We start from the raw sequence: 21344 nt of genomic DNA, 5'->3' as shown, positions 1-21344 counted from the left end.
TGGGTCAAAATTCGTCTTCCGGATAAGTGACAGAAAGTATACTCCCTTCTTTCTCCCCTAGGATGCCCATGCGCTGCTCTGCACCAGCAAGTAGTTCAGTCCTGGGCCCGAGGGAGAGCCTTAAAGATCTTCCTCCTCTCTTTCCATAGAATTCCTCCTTGTGCTCTTTTTCTCACCCAGGACTCCCAAAGAGCAAAAGACTGATTTTCCCCAGCTGTGCCATGACGCTGCTCCCTGCCCCAACTATGCCCCAGATGCTCAGTTTGTTGGCTCTAGGGCTTGCGTTGATTTCTAGAAGTGAGATGAATAAGACGTTGAAAGCCCAGGCCAGACAATTCCCCACCCCAGATATGGAAACTTCGGGAGACAAACATTTCTTCTGCTCTGCACCAGAGGCCTGCTGCCATCCGGGAAGGAATGAAGAGCACTCCCGCTGCAGCTGGACCTGGGGAGAGCTTTTTTAGCCTTGAGAGCTACAGACCCATGTTAAGCCACTCAAAAAGTTCTAAATTCCTGAGTATTGTTTTGATATCATTTGCTAGATTATTTTGGTCTCAATAGAGTTTTAAATGTTAAAGTTAGTTACATATCTGATAGAATATTGCAGCCTATCTCAGATTCCACTGGTTTTCTAAAAACAATGGTACTTGGAGCCTGTCGTTTCCCAGGGTACCTGAGGGGGTAGAACTCAGGAAAGAGGCCCCTCATTCTGGCTTTAATTCCTGTGGATCCAATTCTCCTTGGGATTAGTACCCATGGCCCTGATCCTAATCCACTACTTTTCCTCTTAACACAAGTACTTACAGAATGATTATAGGTAATTATAAAGTTCCCACAAATATTGAGAGGGTTATACATCCTCACCCTGATGAATTAAGATGCAGCCATAAGTCTTCCTCTGTATAAATATACCATATCCTCTTTATCCATTCATCTGTCGATGGACGTTTAAGTAGTTTCCCTTCTTCCTCTTAAAACCTCTGTAGTCGTATCTGAAACTCCTTATCCACAATTGGAAGAAACAGACTTAAAATGCAAAAGCATGATGGAGGTCACATTTCAGTGTGAATGAGCTTTGTTTGAACTGTCACTGGCCAATCCAAGTATCAGTGTGAGTGATGATCATAGTCTGTTTTGTCTAGAGAGGTGGGGAGAGGAGGAGAGTGAGAGGCTTTGTGTAAATCCTGGCTAGAATTGTAACTTCTTCGTGGGATCTAGTTCCTCTTTGCCTCCCTAGCTTCTGGCCAGAGATGCAGGGAGCCCACCAGTGTGTTGAGTGGAAGAGAATGTGAAGAGATTTGAGAGAAGATATTTCTCCCCTGAGGGAGAAAGGACCCCCAAAGACTTGGCAAAAAAGGATCAGCTTCATGATTCCTCAACCCTTTAATGGTTTTTCCTTCCCTTAGGCAACTTTGCTTGCACAGTTTATATAGAAACTTTGTGTGCTTTTAGTTTTTACAATGTTTGGTTCCCAGGGATCTTTTAATTAAGATCTTACTGCTTTTATTTTCGATCCCACGCATGGAGGCACGTAGTAAATGCTCAATAAATGCCTGCCCCTTGATCGCTCTCCTTGGTAATTATGTTCTAGAAATAGAAGTCTATTACTGAGCTGGATTATTATTTTCCTCCCCACTATGCACTTTTGTGCCTCACAAACATTTATGGTTAACCTAAGAAAAGGAGAATGGAGTGTAATTTTTTGGTTTTCTCTAAGTGGATTTTTAAAGTCTGAATGCATGTGCAGAAAGATATTTGATTGAAGAATTTTGCTTGGAAAATGGGGACAGAATCTTTTCCAGAGGGTCTCCTTCACTTTCAACAGGTTTTACCAATTCCGAACTATAGGAAGAAAGAGCTGCAATTGATGATTCGGTCAACTGCTAAGGAGAGGCCAAGTTTTGGATGAAGAATTCCTGCCTTCTCTCCAAATCCCTGCTGGTTGAGATAAGGAACCCTCCCATTTATTTATGGGACAAAAGGCATTTTGAAAGTCTGAGCCTTTCCTGAGACATGATGCCTCTAATGTTTTCGGCTGGCCATTCTGGAAAACATGGACTGTTTGTATGTGCTGAGAACACTGAACGTACTACTCATTCTTTTAAAAAAATTTAAAAAATTTTAATAACATTATTAAAGGTTACTTTCCATTTACAGTTATCACAAAATATTTGCTATAGCCCCCATGTTGTATAATACATCTCTGAGACTATCTTACACCCAATAGTTTGAACCTCCCATTCCTCCCACCAAAAGTGCCCCTCCCTCTCAACTGGTAACCACTAGTTTGTTCTCTATATCTGTGAGTCTGCTTCTTCTTCTTTTTTTTAAATAAATTTATTTACTTTATTTTATTTAATTTATTTATTGTTTCTGGCTGTGTTGGGTCTTCGTTGCTGTGCATGGGCTTTCTCTCTAGTTGAGGCGACGAGCGGGGGCTACTCTTCGTTGTGGTGTACCGGCTTCTCATTGCGGTGGCTTCTCTTGTTGTGGAGCACGGGCTCTAGGCATGCGGGCTTCAGTAGTTGTGGCATGTGGGCTCGGTAGTTGTGGCTCGTGGGCTCTAGAGCGCAGGCTCAGTAATTGTGGCGCACGGGCTTAGCTGCTCCATGGCACGTGGGATCCTCCCGGACCAGGGCTTGAACCCATGTCCGCTGCACTGGCAGGCGGATTCTCAGCCACTGCGCCAGCAGGGAAACCCTGTGAGTCTGCTTCTTTTATGTTATATTCACTAGTTTGTTGTATTTTTTAAAGTCCACATATAAGTGGTATCATGCAGTAAATTATCTTTCTCTGTCTGACTTATTTCACTTAGCATAATGTCCTCCAAGTCCATCCATGTTGCTGCAAATGGCAAAATTTTGTTCTTTTTTTAATGGCCTCATACTACTCATTCTTAACTCTTGTAAATGAAGTATCACCAAGCCTCTATTTCAGATGAGATCCTTTCTAATCACCCCTCAATATATGTCATGAGGCTATCTTTTGCTTTGGGAAAACCATTTTTAAAAAATCATATTAAGTAGTCAGAAGCAAGCTAGCACAGGTGATAGCAAGGATTAGGGCTGGAGCTAGGGTCTGTGGCTTTGAACCCCAGTGCCACCACTTGCTGGCTGTGGGACCCTGAGCAAGGCAATTTGTCTTCCTGTGCCTTGATTTCTCATCTGTATAATGGGACTAAAAAGAGTGCCTGCCTCACTAGAGATTTTGTGAGGATTCAATGAGAAGATGCAAGTAAATCGTTCAGCCCAGTGCCTGACACATAGGAAACCCTCTGTGAGTGTCAGCAGTGGTTCTAATCTATTATCGGTCATTAACTGCACCAGTTTTGGTGATATATTTCTAGAAAGAAGACGATGTTTCCTCTTTCCTTTCTAAAACACAAGGGAGTTATTGAACACTAAACACTGTGGCTGAAGGGCTATTCAGGAATGAAAAAAATCTCCAGACCTCATCATTTTAAGCCTCTAAGTTTTATCCACAGTTTTCTAAAACCACTTTTAAATCATTTGGCATTTCAGTAGTAGCGTAATATGCAATATTTTAAAAAGCAGTGTTTTAAAAAGCAGTGTTTTAAAAATGGGGGATTAAATTACATATAATGTACAGAAAGAAACTCTATTCTTTTTTAGGGGTTTGGTTCTATTTATAAATCAATTTCCTCTTCCTATTTAAACCCAAGCAGTTCACATTCCTGCATAAGTTTATGGTTATTGGTGTTTCTGTGGAAACAACCACCTAGGAAGTGGTATTTCTCAGCCTAAGAGCTTCGCCTTAAGTTTTCTTGGCAAGATGAGAGAAGGGTGTTTCATGTCCATAAAACCTATAATTTTAGCATAACCGTCAGATAATAAAGATAATAACAGAGTTGTAGAACTTTAAAAGTAGAACATTAGATCCCATCTAGGCCAACCCCCTCATTTTACAGATGAGTAAATACCATATGCTTGGACCTTGTTTTACAGTCCTAAGAGGGTTTTCATATAGTTGTATCATTTGCCTTCCCAACAACCCTTTGAGGTAGACAGAGGGTAGGTTTATTTATCTCCACTTTGTAGATAAAGAAATGGAGGTTTTGGAAGGATGAGTGACTTGCCCAAGCTGTGGAAGGTGTCAGTCAATGGACACGTCTACAGCTCCAGCTTTCCACTGCCTTGTCAATGCTCTTCCCACCAACGAGCTGGATCCCAGTCAGGACTCTGCATGCCTTCAGGACTGTCTAGACTTCAGTTCTCCCAGGCTGGATACTTTTGGACTTTGAAACCCTGCCATGTGTAGAACTAACCCCAACCCCCCCGCCTAACATGATACATGAGGCCTCCCACGCCTGGCCTTTGTACATCTCTTCAGCCTCATCTTCTACCATGCCTGGGTTCCACTTTTTGTTCCAGCAACTCTAAAAGCAGTTACTTCTGCTCATATCCTTCCATCTTAGTGTTTTTACCCAAACCAACTTCCTTTAAGAATGAGCCTGAGATGCTCATCATTTTTGTCTTGCCCCCATATACCCTTCCTGAGAACCTACCCTAGCCATAGTTCTCAAAAAGGCAGGTCTACACGCTACCTGACTTTCCCTGAACCTGATCGTACCAGAGGTGGCCATGAAATCCAGAGAGAGAGAAAAATGAAGAGATGTGTGGGCCTAAGGAAAAATAGGAGGCCACATGGCTCTGGAAAGGCTGATGAAAACACAGAAATTATCTCTGTTCTTGGTAACTTTACATTACCTGGTTCCAGACCCTAGCAAGGCTTCCACAAGATGCTCCTGTATAATCCACAAATCCCCGCTTTGGCAGTGAGATGCTGGTCAACCAGCTCTTAAAAAAGCAAACAGCAAAGTCCTGATTTATAGCGATTGCCAATTTCCAAGGTGTAAATACTCCCACCGTGGACTATTTCAAGCTATCATGATGTCTCTGAATGCAGAGTGGGGGAGATGTGCCTTTTGTGAGCTTGTATAAGCTGGCTCTAGCTCACTATTGCCTTGGGCTTAAGCTAAAGTAGGTGGGTTCCCATTCCTTGCAACCAAATACTATATTATATCAGATTAAGACATCATTTATTGGCTAGTTTATTGATCATCAATAAAGGAAAGAACACTGTACTTTTAAAACTATGCCGTAATGCTTTAAGGGCTGTCCTGTGTCATGCATGAATCAGGACCACCAGCCTTTGCTCCTTTGACAATTTCTTGTATCTATTTCTCTGGTTTTAGCAATTTATCCTGCCTTTAGCTGTGCTGCTTAGTGTGTGATAGATGATTCTTTGTTTGGTATCTTAGTAACAAAATGTAACAGAGCTTCATTTACTTGTATCTCTTTTTCTTGAGTCTTGTAAAACACTTGTTTTTTTGGGAGAAAATATAGAACTGTGGTCATTCTTCCAATGATACATATCTGCTTTCTCTGTGTCCAATGTATGGTCTTTTACTGTGTTCCCATACTTTTCTATGTAGACAAGAGCTTCTTTCTGTAATACCAAATCATATTTAATTTCTAGAAGACATTTTAAATGGCAATTAAACTCCACGTTAGATGTTGCAAATAACTCAGACAAACTGATGACAAAATGACCAAGGTTGCTCTTGTGCAGTAATGACAATTATGTTATGACAGCTTGCCTGGCCTATAGCTACTATGCCTCCATCAATTATAAGACAGATCTCAGTTTTGGAGATGTTACAATGTGGAAAACAGTGCATCTTAGAATCATCTCCGCTACAGAAAGCATGTTGGCTCAGCTATCACCTCCTCCTCCTCCTCAGAAATAGATGCCTTTCCAACCATCTTCTCTTTCTCCCTTGGAGCTGGGCTAAGCACCCTTCCTTCGGTCCCCATGGTACCCTGCATACAGTTCTGCTTTTGCACTTACCTGCCTATCATGTTGTCACTGAATGCAGAGTTGGGCAGACATGTGGTGTCCTAAATATCTGTTAACCTGAGGAATGGAACTTCAATACTCTTCAGGTCCACAGTAGAGTGTCTGACACATAAGAGGCCCCCAGGAAGTGCTTAATGACTGATTTGTGAATCCTAGGAGAGAGGGCTCATCTTTCAGGCCAGCAGCATGCAAAGTTCTGAGTAGCACAGCCCCTGTCTGTCCCAGGTGCTCTCCTGCAGCAAACCACCCCCGACCATCCCTACCGGTTATCATCAGAATGCCAGAGTCCACTGTCCTCTTGCTTACACTCTGTCCCGTGGCCTTGATGTGGGAAACCAAGTCATACTAAAATTCTGATAAGCAATAATAGCATCGTGCTTACTCCTCCAAGAGAGCTCATACCTTTTGCCAGGAAGTTAGAATGAGCTAACTCACAGAAGAGAATCTTGGTAAGAATTTTGGGCTGAAGTGAGGACAGGTTGTTTTTCTGAGTCCCTACAATCGTACCACTTAAATGGTTGCCTGAGTTCACTTTATAACCTAATTTTGGGCCATGATACACTCATGATATTCTCAGGAAAGCCTGTATCATCTCCGCATTTCAATCTCCTGCTCTGGGACCCTTTCTTCCATTTTTATGGGATTGGGCTGGACAGGGGGACCAGCACTCCTGCGGGCAGACCTGTAAGGGAGGCCACCGGAAGAAACCAAGTTTCCTCTTCTCCGCAGGGTGACCCACTTGCTTGACTAAAAGTCAACCATGTTCCATCATCTCCCAGCCAAGAGTCACAACACCCAACTCAAGTCATGATGATACTCTGTTCTCCCTAAATGAGGAAAGTACTCAATCTCTTCCAGATCTTCCTTCTTGATCTCCATCCTGGGTGTATCTCATTCTCCTCTATTTATTTTCAAAACTTCCTAAAATAAAAGTTACTTCTGATATTTGATTTTCTCACAATGCTCTTTCTTCCACACATTGCTTGACTGTCCAAGGTCTAACCTAAATGAGGAAAGTTGAAGAAGGAAATACTACTTATAGGCGCCAATTAAATAAACAACAGTGATTCAAAAAATTACATACAGTTTTCCTCGGTTTGGTGTCTTGCACACTGGGATACTGGAAGGAATGTCAAAGGATTGGAAAGTGGAGCCCCATCCAACTTCTAGCGCCTGTTGATTTAATGTTCAGACAGAGGTGGGCGGAGGAGTGCCCTCTCCCCTGCTTTGCAAAGGCAGAAATAAGCCTCTGATAACTTTTCTTCTACAGGGAGGCTCTGTGGATACAGGACTTCAAGAATGAAACACTTAATTATAACCAAACATGGAGCGAACGAAGGAATGAGAGCTGACTTGGGCTGTTTTATGTGACTCCTGCCTACAAAAGAAGCAGCTTCTTCCAAATTTTGTAAGAGATCAGTGACAAGCTGGAATTTTTCATTTCTGGGCACAGTGAGAAGTTACATTTAAAGAACCATCCTTGTTTATGTTTCAAAAGCAAGTAAGTTCCGGCTCACCACCGTGGTGAGCTTTGAGGCCGTTGAATGTTCTTGGAACTTTCATATGGACAATAATTTCATGACTGGGGAAAAATATTTCAGTCATTTCCCTAACTCTAATAGTTTCCATCCATAACCCCAAAAAGGAAGGTAAAAAATAACAAGCGGATATGATTAGATTGTGCTCCTGAGCCTTTGTTGCTGTTGAGTGAACCAACGACAGGGATGTAGGAGAGGGTCTGCGCCCACTTGTACTCTCTCACCCAGAACCTCTTTTGTGTAGCTGCTTGTGTACATCAGGGTTTGATACAATCTGCAGAGGTAGAAAAGAGGTTTCTTTTCTTTTTTTGAAATAAGATATCCATTTCATGTGAGAAAAAAATCTGTGTCCTTGGCCTTATAATTATAATACTGATATTTATCAAGTGTCTAGCAGGGACCGGAAAATTACAACTACTATTCATGATCCTTACAACCCTCATTACACAGATGTGAAAACTGAGACTAGGGAGTTCAAATGACTTAACCAAGACAATAGAGCCAGACTATGGCTGAGCCAGGCTTTGAACACGTTCTTCTCCAACTCCAGAACTTACATTCTTTCCCTTCTGCTTTGCAGCCAAGTAAACTCACCAGCCTATGTTGGAATAAGGCCTCAGGAAAGTATATTGGAAACAGAGAAAGGAATGAGAATTTTATCATTTTATCAGTTTCGAACATGCTATATATAGTGTCTCTGGGGAGTCTACAAACCACCAAAAATAAATTTGAGTTAACTATAAAAGAGAACGGAGGGTGTTGATAGGACATGGTCACTTCCACATGGGTGCAAATCACCTCTCTCTATAGATCCTGCCGTGGCCCACCACACCGAATCCCCACCTCAGGATGTTGTGCAGAGGCCCCTCATGTTGACTCTGATCTACACGTTGACCTCAGAACCTCATACTGTGAATCTCCAGTCTGGGGATCCCGCCGTGTTCTACTTCCTTACCCCTTGGGCTTCTAGAATTTCCAGCCTGAGGAGATGCTCACACTGTAGCCACAGCTTGTCCATTATTCCCCTTAATGGCCTTTCTTAGCAATCAGCGGTCTTTTCCAGGTACACATTGCCCATACATTGGGGGAAATTGTCCAGGAAAAGGTTGGGTATTCCTGCAGAGGAGTCTTTGGTTCATAGTAGATTCAAATAGGCTAATAGGGCAGAACGGATTTCAACGGCCTGTGGCTGGCTTCTAAGGAATTCTCCCTTCTGTTTCCACTCTCACTTGGGCTACTGCAGAACCTCCCACCAGTCTCTTTGCTTTTCCTCTTCCCTGCGCTCACCTCTCCTGCCCAATCCCCAAAGCCAAAGTAATCTTCAAAAGCCGTAAATCAATTTCCTGCTTTGAACATTTCAATGGCCTCCCACCATGCTCAGAATCAAACCCAAACTCCTCACCCCAGCCTGCAGGACCCTGTAAGATCTGACCGCTCTCTTCCCTGCACCTCACCTCACACCAGTCTCTTCTTGTTCACCGGGCCCCAGCAGAGTTATCTTCTCTCTCTTCCCTCAACATGCCAAGCCTTGGCACTCACTGTGCCCTCTGCCTGGACGAGCATTCCCTCCATCTTCACTATTTTCATCCTTTACGTCTCAGACCTCCTCAGCTAGCTCCTCCCCGGCCACCTCATCGGATGTGGCAGACCCCCTCCCCCAATCACTCACTACCATCTTGCCTGACTGTTTCCTTGTAGCACTTACCACTAATTGCAATCCTCTCATTTTCTTATTTATTTTTTCTGGTGTAGTGTTCTATCACCTCCTAATAGAATGTAGGGTCATGAGGATGGGGACTTTATTTTGATCAGCACTGGGTCCTGAGCAGTAAATATTTGTTGAGCCACTGAGTCCCTTAAATTATGTGGTCCTTTGTCTTTCAGGGCTTAGGAAAGCTGGCTCCCGCTCCTTTAGGACCTGACTCTAAATCCATACCTCCTGGGGAATCCTCCCACTTCCAGCCCTATGATTCCCAAATCCCTTCCGTAAATTTGCACCAGCTTTCTTAAGAGGAGTATATTCTAAACAGGACCTAACATATTATGAGGACTTCCACTTGTCAAATGGGAAACGTGAAACATTGGAAAATTTTATTGCTATGGAGGGTTGCCATTTTGTAAGTCCAGTTGTGACATCCGTATGTTACTGTTCAACCATGTCTCTAGTAGCAACGCATACTTTAGATCTCTCTTCATAGTAATGTTTTTGTGGGATTTTTTGGTTTTCGGTTTTGGATAGCTGACTTCAAGTGCAACTCAAGTTTACTACTCTTTCTCTGGCTTCTCTTTTGGTTCTTTTTTTCAAATGTTTTTTATTTTATACGTTTATTTATTTATTTTTGGCTGCGCTGGGTCTTCATTGCTGCGCGCGGGCTTTCTCTAGTCGTGTTGAGCGGGGGCTACTCTTTGTTGCGGTGCGCGGGCTTCTCATTGCAGTGGCTTCTCTTGTTGCGGAGCACGGGCTCTAGGCATGTGGGCTTCAGTAGTTGTGGCACGTGGGCTTCAGTAGTTGTGGTTCGCGAGGCTTAGTTGCTCCGTGGCATGTGGGATCTTCCTGGACCGGGGCTCGAACCCGTGTCCCCTACAATGGCAGGTGGATTCTTAACCACTGCGCCACCAGGGAAGTCCCTCTTCTGGTTCTTAAAACAGAATATTACATATGCCTAGAATTCTAAAATGTGCCCCTCTGATATTTGTGACTAGAAACACCAAGTTCTAGGAATACAGCTCACCTTAAGAGGAATTTAAATTGCTTTTATTCACACAATGCTTTTGCAATCAGCAAATATGAGACTCTTCCCTCCTCCTCTGCTCTACATATCTATATTTGCAGTTTACAAAACACATCTGAATTACAGATCTCATTCACAACCTGTGGAGTTGTTAAAGAAGAAATGACCCCGTTTTACAGAGGAAGAAAGCAGCCCAGAGAGGTTGGGAATCCCAAGATGTGTCCCAGTTGGCCACTCTCAGGTCTATGGGGATGAAGCTTTTACTTCATTACTGTCACAGCGTGGTTTTCATAAGAAAATGGAGTCACCTTTAAAACAGAATCATCAAAAGGCTGATTAAATCAAGTTGTGTATGACACACACACACCTCACAGGCTGCTGAAGGGTCAAGTTCTCTTCATCTAGAACAGCGGTTTCTGAGGTTTTCCTCACAAAGATGCCTCTTTTTTTTTTTTTCCATTGTGGATTCCCTGGACACAGAGGGTCCAATGGCCAATCAGTTTTTGATCCTTTTATATAACTAGCATTTTTATGTGGACTTCATTAGATTCCAGTCAAAAGTGATGAATTTTTGTTTCACTTCCATGTGTAGCCTCACCGTGGGTAGATTTAGTTGTTTTCTTGCACGAGTTTTATAATGTTGATAGTAACACAAGGCTCCCTCCCTTAATACCACCTTGAGAACTCTCAGTGACCCGGGGCTAATTTGTGCATAGGGTCTGAGTGTGTGTAATCTAGGTCTATACTGGGAAAGGCATTTATGAAATCAGGTGGAGTCCAAGTTAAGTCATCCTTTAAGGCCTGTCCAAAGTCTTCTATCATAAGGCAGTTTGAAACATTACCTGAAATAACGAGTTACAGCTATGGGCGGGCAGGCAGTCCTTCCCCTAATCCATCATTTATTATAGTGATACTGAACGTTGAGGGCTTATTAGGTTTTTCCAATTTCCAGAACAAAAGGCAGTCATATACCTTTGGCTGAAGGATAGAAGGGATGATATTTTCCTTTTTAAAGAAACGTTCTATACAGATGTACACATGTACAGATGTATATTATTTTATTCTCCCAAAAGCTCTGTGAATATTGTTATCTTTGCTTACAATTGAGGAGACCAAGGCAGAGAGCAATTGAGTCTTTGGTCCCAGACCACCCAGAACACCAGTAACAGAGGAAGAACTCAAACCTGCTTTCAGACTCTGCAGCCTACTTCCCTCAGAGGCCTTCCACTGGCAGCTTTGGGGGCTTCCCCTACAGGATTGGACCACATCGTGAGATCCCTTTGGTGGAATTTTCTGAAATGTTCAAGTTGGAGGAAGAGAAAGTGCTAATCACATAATATCACTTCTGAGGCCTCATCACCACAAAATTCCTGGTAACAAATTTCTAATTTGACTTGTTAATGAATCTGCCAAGATAACCCTGCCATTGGATAACAAGCTGCTAAATAATTGGAAGTTAGTTGTTTTCATTTTAAGGGTGTGTGAAATCTATGCCTGGTCATTCTAGGGGGAAAAAGGAAGCTGATTTGATAGTTGTGAGGTTTTCCTTGTCCCTATGCCCCTTCCATTTGGACACAGACATACTCTGAAACAATGTGACCATTATCATAACACGATGGCATGGAATTTGGTCCTTGGGTGTCGGAAGATAAATTATGTTAGCTTGACAGTAGTCTTGGCTCTGTTTAAGCTGCCTCTCTTTCTGGAGTCACATTTTCAGGGTCAAGAACAAACTAACTTGCCCACGCTTTACAGTTGAGCAGACTTGATAAGAAACAAGAAGGCTGGTGCCGGGGGGCCCCATGGATGAGTGACCCGTGCAGAGTCACACAGGGCCTGCTCTCGGTTAATGCTCAGCTGTTGCCATCTTGGAATTCTTACTAAGTTTTGAACAAGGGGCTCTGCATTTTCATTTTGTGTTGAGTCCTCCCAATTATGCAGCCGGTCCTGCTTGGTGTCTCAGGATATGAGCCTCAGAGACAGCGATCCGGCCAGGTCAGAGCGCTGCCAAGATTTGAGGTCTCCTGAGAGAGCTTGGGGATGAGTCAATATACTTCTGACAGATCCAAGAGTGTGGGTCAGGACTGAAGGGGTGCCACAAAGCCCCCAGTCCTCAGCAGGGGCACAGGGTGCTGCCCATCACCTGGCAGAAGGTTCCATCCTAGTTGAAGCCAATGAGGTGGAGGCCTGGCACCCAACCCCAAATGCCAAGAAGATATGGAATGCCCCCAGGATACTAGTCTCTTGTTTGGGGCCCACATACCTACTTAATCTACTTAACAGAGTGTTGGGCATGGTCAGATGGGAAACAGGTTCAGTATCCAACAGGCTGCAAGCTTTTGGATTTTTTTAAAACCCTTTTGGTTTAGAAAGCACTTTTATTTTTTAGATGTTAACCTTTTTACTTATCATAGAATAATATTCATTGAGAAACAGTATTTCATTACTGATGAGCAGGAAAAAAATGTAAATATCACCCAGAGTCCCACTCCCAGAAGATGATCATTGTTAATATTTTAATGTACATATATACATATATATACTTAAAAAAATAGGATTATGCTGTATATGGAATCATTTAGTTGCTTTTTTTCATTTAATATTTTGAGAACATGCTCCCATGTCATTATATATTTTACTACTTCATCCCATTAAATCTGCCATGATGTTAACCACATTTATAGTTTATTGAACTAACCTCTATAGTTTGATGTTTAAATTGTTCCTCATTCCTTGCTATTTTAAACAGTGCTGTGATGAACAGGCATGTAGCTATTTTTGCAATCATCCATGACTACCGCTTTAGAATAATTTACTAGAAGTGAGTTTTCTGAGTTAAAGATGTGAACATATTGAGAGATCTTTGTCCAGTTGGCTCGAAGAACTGTTGAAACAATCTCCATTCTCACCAGCAGTGTAGATGAGTTTGGGACATGTTCTTAGAGTCTTATGGAGACTCGGTTTTGTGGGTGGGTGGGAGGTTGTGATTCACACCTAGAAGAGGATCCTTCTGGAATCTATGGAATTTCTAGAATCGCAAGTGGTCAATAGGATGGGCGTGCAAATGGCGGTACTTTTTATGATTTGGTGTCTAGCAATCAGTATGGGTGAAAATCATCCTAAAGAGATTACCACCAAGAGGTCGCCCAAATATTCTGCTTGCATACGATTGCACCTTCTAGCTTTATGTAACTGTGTAATCACATGGTGTTGAATCAAGAATTTATAAAAATTGCACTAAACCCATGTTCTATAATTTGAAAAAACAAAATAAAACAAGACTTTGGTTTTTTTTGCTCCTTATTTAATCATTAATAATTTTTGGTTTGTTTGGGTTCCCTGCCCCCTCCCCTTCCAGATACCTTTAAGATTTTTCTTTTTTGTCACGTAGAGAAGCAGAGGTCATATACTATGTCTGACCATTCACAAGTCAGGTCCTTAATCTTCAGCTTCCTTTGTAAATAAAAATTTCAGCTCAAATCTCTTTTGTATTTATAAACACTGAGCTTCATAACCCCCAAGTCCCATTTTGTATCAGATTTCTCTTTAGGGAATCCATTTGTAATCCTTCTCTACAAGGCAGGTCTGCTTCTGGAAAAAATCAATAAGAAGGAAACATAAGTCAATCTACCAGAAGTGCAGCTGGATTTAGAGGCTGGGTCAATCATAGGACCCTTTACATTTATTTATTTCTTAGAGTCAACAACGATTTTATTATTGTACTATAGGGGTGATAAATATAGAATAGAATCAAAGTTCTTAAAAACTATTATAGGCTACACAGAGACTTTCTAGTGAGTGGATATGTGATGTACAATGTCCTTTGAAGATAAATCTCCCCCGTGGATTATGGGTGATGCTCCAGGAAAACATGCTAATGTCAGGAAGAACCATTACCCACCAATATGCTGATAGTCATTTTCAGTGACTAGTGGTTTGGGTCTGTGGTGTGTTTATTTTCCTACACAAAAACGCAATGGATTATAAAACCTCTGCAGTGGGCAGTCTTAGAATTCCCATGGTACTGTGGCTCATTCTTTTAAAAATACATTAAATATGAATTAACCACTTCTCATTAGTAGTAGCATACATTATTTTCTTGCTTCTGTCTCTTCTTTCCATTTCTCCTGCACGCAGCCCTGTTTTCTGTTCCCAGCTCCTTGCCCACACTCATTTTCATTGCTTTCAGAGCTTACTCTCACAGCCCTTTTTACTTTCCTTTGTAACAACTCCAACACATTTCCTTTTACACTCGTGATTGTTGCTTAGCTTCTCTCCCTTGCTTTTTCCACCAAACCTTGTTTATTTTCATTTTTCTCCCAGTGGTCTAATTTTTCTCCGGGCCTGTCACATTTAATTGAGGTTTGCGGCATGGTTAAGATGAAGAAAGTCTTTTCTTCTCAGGCTCAAAAAGGAAATTATAGTTTCAGTTTATATAGTTTCAGTTTATCCTAGATTACTGACTCTCTTGAATAGAATCCTCAGCTCTTTCTTTTATCAACCCAGTCATGGAACAGTTTTGTGTTCTGTATAGAACACACCAGGGACGTGGAGGTTCAAGATGTGTGTTTCTGAGTTCTCAGTGTTGCTTTCTTAAACATTATGGAACATTCTTATCACCAGCTTCACCCCCTTTTTCTCTTTCACCGCTTCTGCTCTTTATGGACGTTTTGAACTAGAATTCATCCTTCTTGTCAAAGGGGAACTTAGTAGCCCTGAGATCACTGATCAGAACGCAAAAGATATTTAAAGAGAGGTGTTAAACTCAAATGATCACCCTGAGAGGCTCCTTCATTTGTGGAGTGAGAAGAACTTGAAGGAGCATTGAAAAAGAATTCTGGAACAGTGAATGGTTATGAGATGTGTTTTGTGTGGGGAACAGTTCCCCTGCTTGTGAGTCTTAATCATCACTGGACGTGTGTCTCTCTTTTGGAGTGTCTCTGGAACATAGATATCCATGTGAGAGGAACATCTTATACTTTTTTGAGGTCTTGCTCAAGTCCATTCTTAAATGAGTGCGTGTAGGGGATAATATGAATTCTAAAATGTTCAGTACCTCAGACTCTCCACTGAGTCATTTCCTTATTTTTATTAATTGGCTTAGACCCAACTACACAGTGGAAAGCTATTTTTATGCATTTGCTCACAACTGAGAGATCTAACACAAGACTTAAGCAACACAATCTGCCAGTTTAAAACAGGAAAAAAAAATGCCTTACTATATTCCTTTAAATTAGGTTGACAATATGTTTCACATTTTAAGATCATCTTTGTCTTTTAAAACATTCATAGATAGGTTAAGAATAAACTTCGGGGGATGTAACAGTGCTTGGAGTTAACGAGGATATTCTCTCTATCATTTTCCCTCTCTTGTGGTTTCCTTGGGATATATTTTGTCTTGCTTGACTTCTTCATAGTCTGATGGATTGAAGCTCTATCAAACACAAGTGCTCTGGAATAAGATGTGACTCACGTCCTCACTTCATTGTAGAAGTCATAAAGGCAGTAACTCAAGTGCATGGCTGACTCAGTAACTGCCCAGCATTATCTTTATTGAAATTATCCTGCAATCTAGAAATTAGAAGTGAAATAATAACCCATGAAGTCATCCTGACCCAGCTATTCTGGGCCAAGGTAAGAGTTTTTCTGGGCTATTTTTCTATTACTCTTTCAATTTAGTTTTATAACTATCAGTCATGCAACAACTCTGATCATCTATTTGACAGATTTCTATTCTAACTAGCTGCAAAATGATAGAACTTATCACTAATAAGCAAAGCACCTCTGCTGAGATGAAGTAGCATTTATTTTTCAAAGAAATAAGAGATGGGAGGCCGGCCCATAAAACTCAGGAAAACCTATGGGATGATTAGAAAGTTATTCATGAATTCCAATCTTGTCTGTGTCTAGGTGTGGAGTAGTAAGGTTTATCATGAGATGGAATTTGTCCAGGCAGCGTGCCTGGGGCAGTGGCGAAAGGTCTATATGTCTGAGGGAAAGGACTGTCCACTGAGCCATCGTCTTCCTTCTAGCTGTCAATGCTGAGAATGGGAAGACTAGAAATAGACAGGAAAGGGAACCTAGGTAGGTGGATTGGCCAGAGTAGACAGAGCAGTAGATTGAAATGAGCATCAGTTCTAGAAACGCAGGTCTGATTGTGGCTCCCATCCCCCTACAAGATGATCTCCAAGTCTCTTAGTTTGGCAAAACTGTGGCCATCAATGTTCCACTCAGCCTCAGTGTTTGTTTCATTCCTGATTCCTTGGTTGCTCTGCTCCCTCTCTCTGGAATACCCACTTCCCTTGCCTACTTGAAATATTTGAACTTGTTTTTATCAAACTTAGTTTAGCTCTCATTTCTTTGGGAAGCTTGCACTGACCCCAGAGACAAAGTCCATAACTCCCTTTCTGCCAAGTGCATGCTCTGATTGTTTTACTTACCCAAAGCCGTGTAATTTATTTACCTACTTGATTTTTTTGTCTGTTTCCTCTAATGGGCTATGAGCTCCCTGAGGACAGATCTGTGTCTTTATTCACGTTGTGTCTGCTGTGCCTAGCACAGAGCCTAGCACAGAGCAGGAGCTCATGACATTTATGTAGAGTGAATGAATGAATGAGTGAGTGAATGAGAAAGGAGGCACAGTTTTGGTGTTAGGAATTTAGGAGAGCATCCAGAGATACCACAGCGGGTGTTTCTGTATTGTGGTGGTGCTTGGATTAAATGTTTTCTAAGAAAATGCCATTCATCAAATAGCTTTCCTGACTTTTACGGGGTCATAGATTCAGCACGAAGGAAAATTAGAAATCATCTTTTTCAACATCCCACTTCAAAAGAGAAGTCCCTTCTAGGGCATTATTGACAGCGAAGCACCTGGCTTGCATTGGAATACCCCAGCGGCAGCAATTTACCAGGGAGTCCGCTCTAGCCTCAGATGGCTATGTTTGTCTTTCATGATTGGGCATAATTTGCTTCTTTGAAATCTTCATCTGAGTAAGCTCTCAGTAAAATTTAGCTATTACTATCGTCATTTTCTTTTTCTCTTCGTGAAAAATGCCTAAAGGTAGTTATCAAGGTTTCCATCTCTTTTCAAGTTTAATTTCCCTGATGTCTTAAACCCAAGACTTGGTTCCCAGATCCCTGACCTTCCTGGCCCCTTTCCTCTTACTTGCCATGAGACACACCAGCCAGCAGTGCTTCTTGCGATCTGCTCTCTTCGATGTTTCCTGGCTCAGTTCATTCCAGAGAAAGACCCCTTTCATCCCTCTGCTCCATGCTTATCAGAAACAAATGCCCAAAGCAGAAGGCTGAAGTTGTGATTAGTTGGCATGGGAGAAAAATATATATGGGCACGCAAATAAGAATCAAATCCTGGGTAGTAGTCATCTGCCAAAGGAGAGCTCGGTAGAGAAAGTGATTCTAAATAAGTGATCAGGGACATAGGAAGCTCATATTTTAAAAGAATTTGATAATATTAAGTAGAAATTATAGAAGAAAGCAAGCTTTCTTTCTGCACTATTTATTCACACATTGCCGTTTGCTCATCGAAAAGCAAAACAAATAACCTTTATTTCTTGGCAGCAAAGCCATTTCAAGCTCAAATAATAAACTGAATTGTCAGAGAATCAGAGACTCGTGGGAGATTAAAAATAGTTTCTTCTGTGCAGAAACTGAGATCATACATTGCATATATGAGATTCTTTTTTTTTAACTGAAGTATAGTTGATTTACAATGTTGTGTTAATTTCTGTTATACAGGAAGGTGATTCAGTTATACATATATGTACATTCTTTTTTTAAAATATTCTTTTCCGTTATGTTTCATCATAGGATATTGAATATAGTTCCCTGCGCTGTACAGTAAGACCTTGTTGTTTATCCATTCTATATATAATAGCTCATGTCTGCTAACCCCAACTTCCCAATCCCTCCCTCCCCCAAGCCCCTCTCCCTTGGCAACCACATGTCTGTTCTTTGTGCTCAGGAGTCTGTTTCTGTTTCTTAGATAAGTTCATTTGTGTCACATTTTAGATTCCACATATAAGTGATATCATATGGCATTTGTGTTTCTCTTTCTGACTTACTTCACTTAGTATGATAATCTCTAGGTCCATCCATGTTGCTACAAATGGCATTATTTCATTCTTTTTTATGGCTAAGTAGTATTTCATTGTATATATGTACCACATCTTCTTTATCCATTCATCTGTCGATGGACATTTAGGTTGCTTCCATGTCTTGGCCATTGTAAATAGTGCTGCTATGAACATAGGGGTGCATGTATCTTTCTGAATTATAGGTTTATCTGGATATATACCCAGGAATGGGATTGCTGGGTCATATGGTAGCTCTATTTTTAGTTTTCTGAGGAACATTCATATGGTTCTCCACAGTGGCAGCACCAACTTACATTCTCACCAACAGTGTAGGAGGGTTCCCTTTTCTCCATACCCTCTCCAGCATTTGTTATTTGTAGACTTTTTAAAGATGGTCATTCTGACCGTTGTGAGGTGATACCTCATTGTAGTTTTGGTTTGCATTTCTCTAATAATTAGTGATGTTGAGCATCTTTTCAGCACATGAGAGATTCTTAAGTTCTTCTTGGATGGTCTGGGGGGAAAACAAAGCAAAAGAATCTCCTTTCTGAAAAAATTATATGAATTTTAATACTAGCCACCATAAGTAAATGCATTTTCAATATCACAAATATTTATAGATGTAGTCATAACCTATTTTAATATTTAGTAAAATACAACCCTTTATTTCTTTTTCTTTTTTTGCAGTTTTGAAATTTTATTGAAAAAATATTTGACATATAACATTGTGTAAATTTAAGGTGTACATGTTAATTTGATACACTTATGTATCGTAATATGATTACAATAATGAACGCCTCTATCACATTACATATTTTTTTTTTTAGTGGTTGGAATAATTAAGTTCTAGTCTCTTAGCAAGTTTGATGATTATAATACAATACTGTTGTCTGGATTCCCTATACTGTGCATTAGATCTCTAGGGCTTATTTACTACTTGTTGTAAGTTTGTATCCTTAAAAAACATCTTTCCTATCCTCCTACCCATTCTCCTTTCTTGATGCAAATAATACCAGAACGAAAGCAACAAGAAAGTAGAATGTCCTTCTAAAATTAATTAATTGTCAGCAGTAAAGGAATCGTTTTTAAATGATATTGATAAAGAGCCCTGTGTTAACCAGCACATGTAAATGATGTTCCAACTAGTAACCTGCCATTTGTATGACACAGCTTTCAAGTTATTTTCTTAATATTGGTGATGAGTTTGCTCTGAGTGATCCCTATTCTCTTATCCAGCTCCTCTTGTTCTCAGTGATACATATTTGCACAATGACTAGCTAAGGAGAGAGCTCTTATGTCTTCTGCACAGAAACTGAGATCTGGGTTGCTAGCTGAATATAAGATACTGGCTGTGTCAAAAAGATGCAGCTAAGCATGGGGTGGGGTCACGGGTTTGGGGAAGAGAAGACACAAGCTGGAGGAGACTGCCCATTCCAGGTGAGTCAGCCCAGGGAAACTGATATTTCTTTATAGGGCTCTTTATTGCAGGTGCAAAGATTGCCTTTATCAGCAGCATCTAGACTGAAAATCACAGGGTCTACAGTCATGGTGAAATTCAGAGATATGGTCCAGGGAAAACAAGAGGTCAAACTGTTGCAGCAGACAATGCTGGTTTCCATTTTGCCCCTTCCTTGCTCCTCGTAGGATCCTGATTTTGCACAGGTAGCTCCCTTTTCCCCTCTTTTTTTAAAAAAAGCAACACTGTGCTCCCAGGGAGGCTGGGGATGAATTGTGGCTGGCCTAAGCTAAGCATAGCAGTCTCTCTCTCTCTCACTGGGAATTAGTTTAAGCAAGTGCACATGAAGAGATTCTGGCCAGTGAGAAAAGAGAAGTCTATGCTGGATCCTTTGAATAGAATTATAAAGAGAGATACCTAGGAAGACACAGTTTATTACTCTACTAGGCTTATCCCATCTAATGTGATGCCCAGAACTGCAGCAGTCATTGTACAACATGAGGAGCTAGGCTAAGGATCAGATCCACACATTGAAGATGACTGAGCAGAGACATGGCAACCCCTAGGGCCTGAAACACTGAATCAACCAATCACAGAGCTGCCTATTATGAACTGAATTGTGTCTCTCCAAAATTCATATGTTGAAGTCTTAACTCTCAGTGCCTTGAAATATGGCTGTATTTGGAGATAGTGCCTTTTAAAGAGGTAATTAATGTCAAATGAAGTCTTATGGGTGGGCCCTAATCCAATCAGACTAATGTCTTGATAAGAAGAGGAGAGTTGGACATACAGAGAGAGGCACAGAGATGCAAGTGCAAAGAGAAGGCGGCTGTCTGCATGCCAAGGAGAGAGGACTTGGGAGTAACCGAAGCTCCCACACCTTGATATCAGACTTTGAGTCTCCAGAACTAAGAGAAAATAAATTCCTGTTGTTTAAGCCACCCGGTCTGTGCTATTTAGTTAGGGCAACTCTTACGAACCAATACACTGCCCTACCTTTGGCCTTCTTAACATATAAGGCCATACAATTTTTTGCTTTTTAAGTCACTTAAGTGGGGTTTTCTATTCTATTCTAGCAGAGTTGCTAAAAAATCCAAAAAGATATTGCAGCAATATTATTCTATTACAATGAAAGCAAGTCTGAAGATAGGAGATGTAGCTATAATATCTAACACTGAAGGTCAGAAAAACACAGAGGGTCATCTGAAGTAATAATGTCATAACACAAGGAGTAGCATGTCATCTAGTAACCAGTAGGAAGCTGAAGATGTCAGAGGAGTGGTAGCATTTTTATTTTTTTCCAGACACTAGGGTAGAGCTTTGGTTTCTGCTCTCCCAACCCTCCCATAGCTGGACCTGAGGATGGGGCCTCATGAGGATATGGTTTGTGGCCAAGGGACAGAGTGAAGCTGACGGTCCCATGTGTGGTCTTAGACCAATGACTATGACCTCAGCTAACCAATCAAATTAACTAGCAACAGATGAAAAACAAATTTTGACCAGCTTCAGAGAATGAGAATTTACAACGTCCTATGTAGTAGTTAGAGTAGGACAGCATGGAACCGACTTCATTTTATGGGTTTCCCCCTACTAATTAAGTTATCCCAAGTTCTAACTTCAAAGCAGGGAGTTGGGCAACCACTGG

This window comes from Balaenoptera ricei, chromosome 3 (assembly GCF_028023285.1).
Source record: "Balaenoptera ricei isolate mBalRic1 chromosome 3, mBalRic1.hap2, whole genome shotgun sequence".
Classification (NCBI taxonomy): domain Eukaryota; kingdom Metazoa; phylum Chordata; class Mammalia; order Artiodactyla; family Balaenopteridae; genus Balaenoptera; species Balaenoptera ricei.
This window is presented reverse-complemented; position numbering follows the sequence as displayed.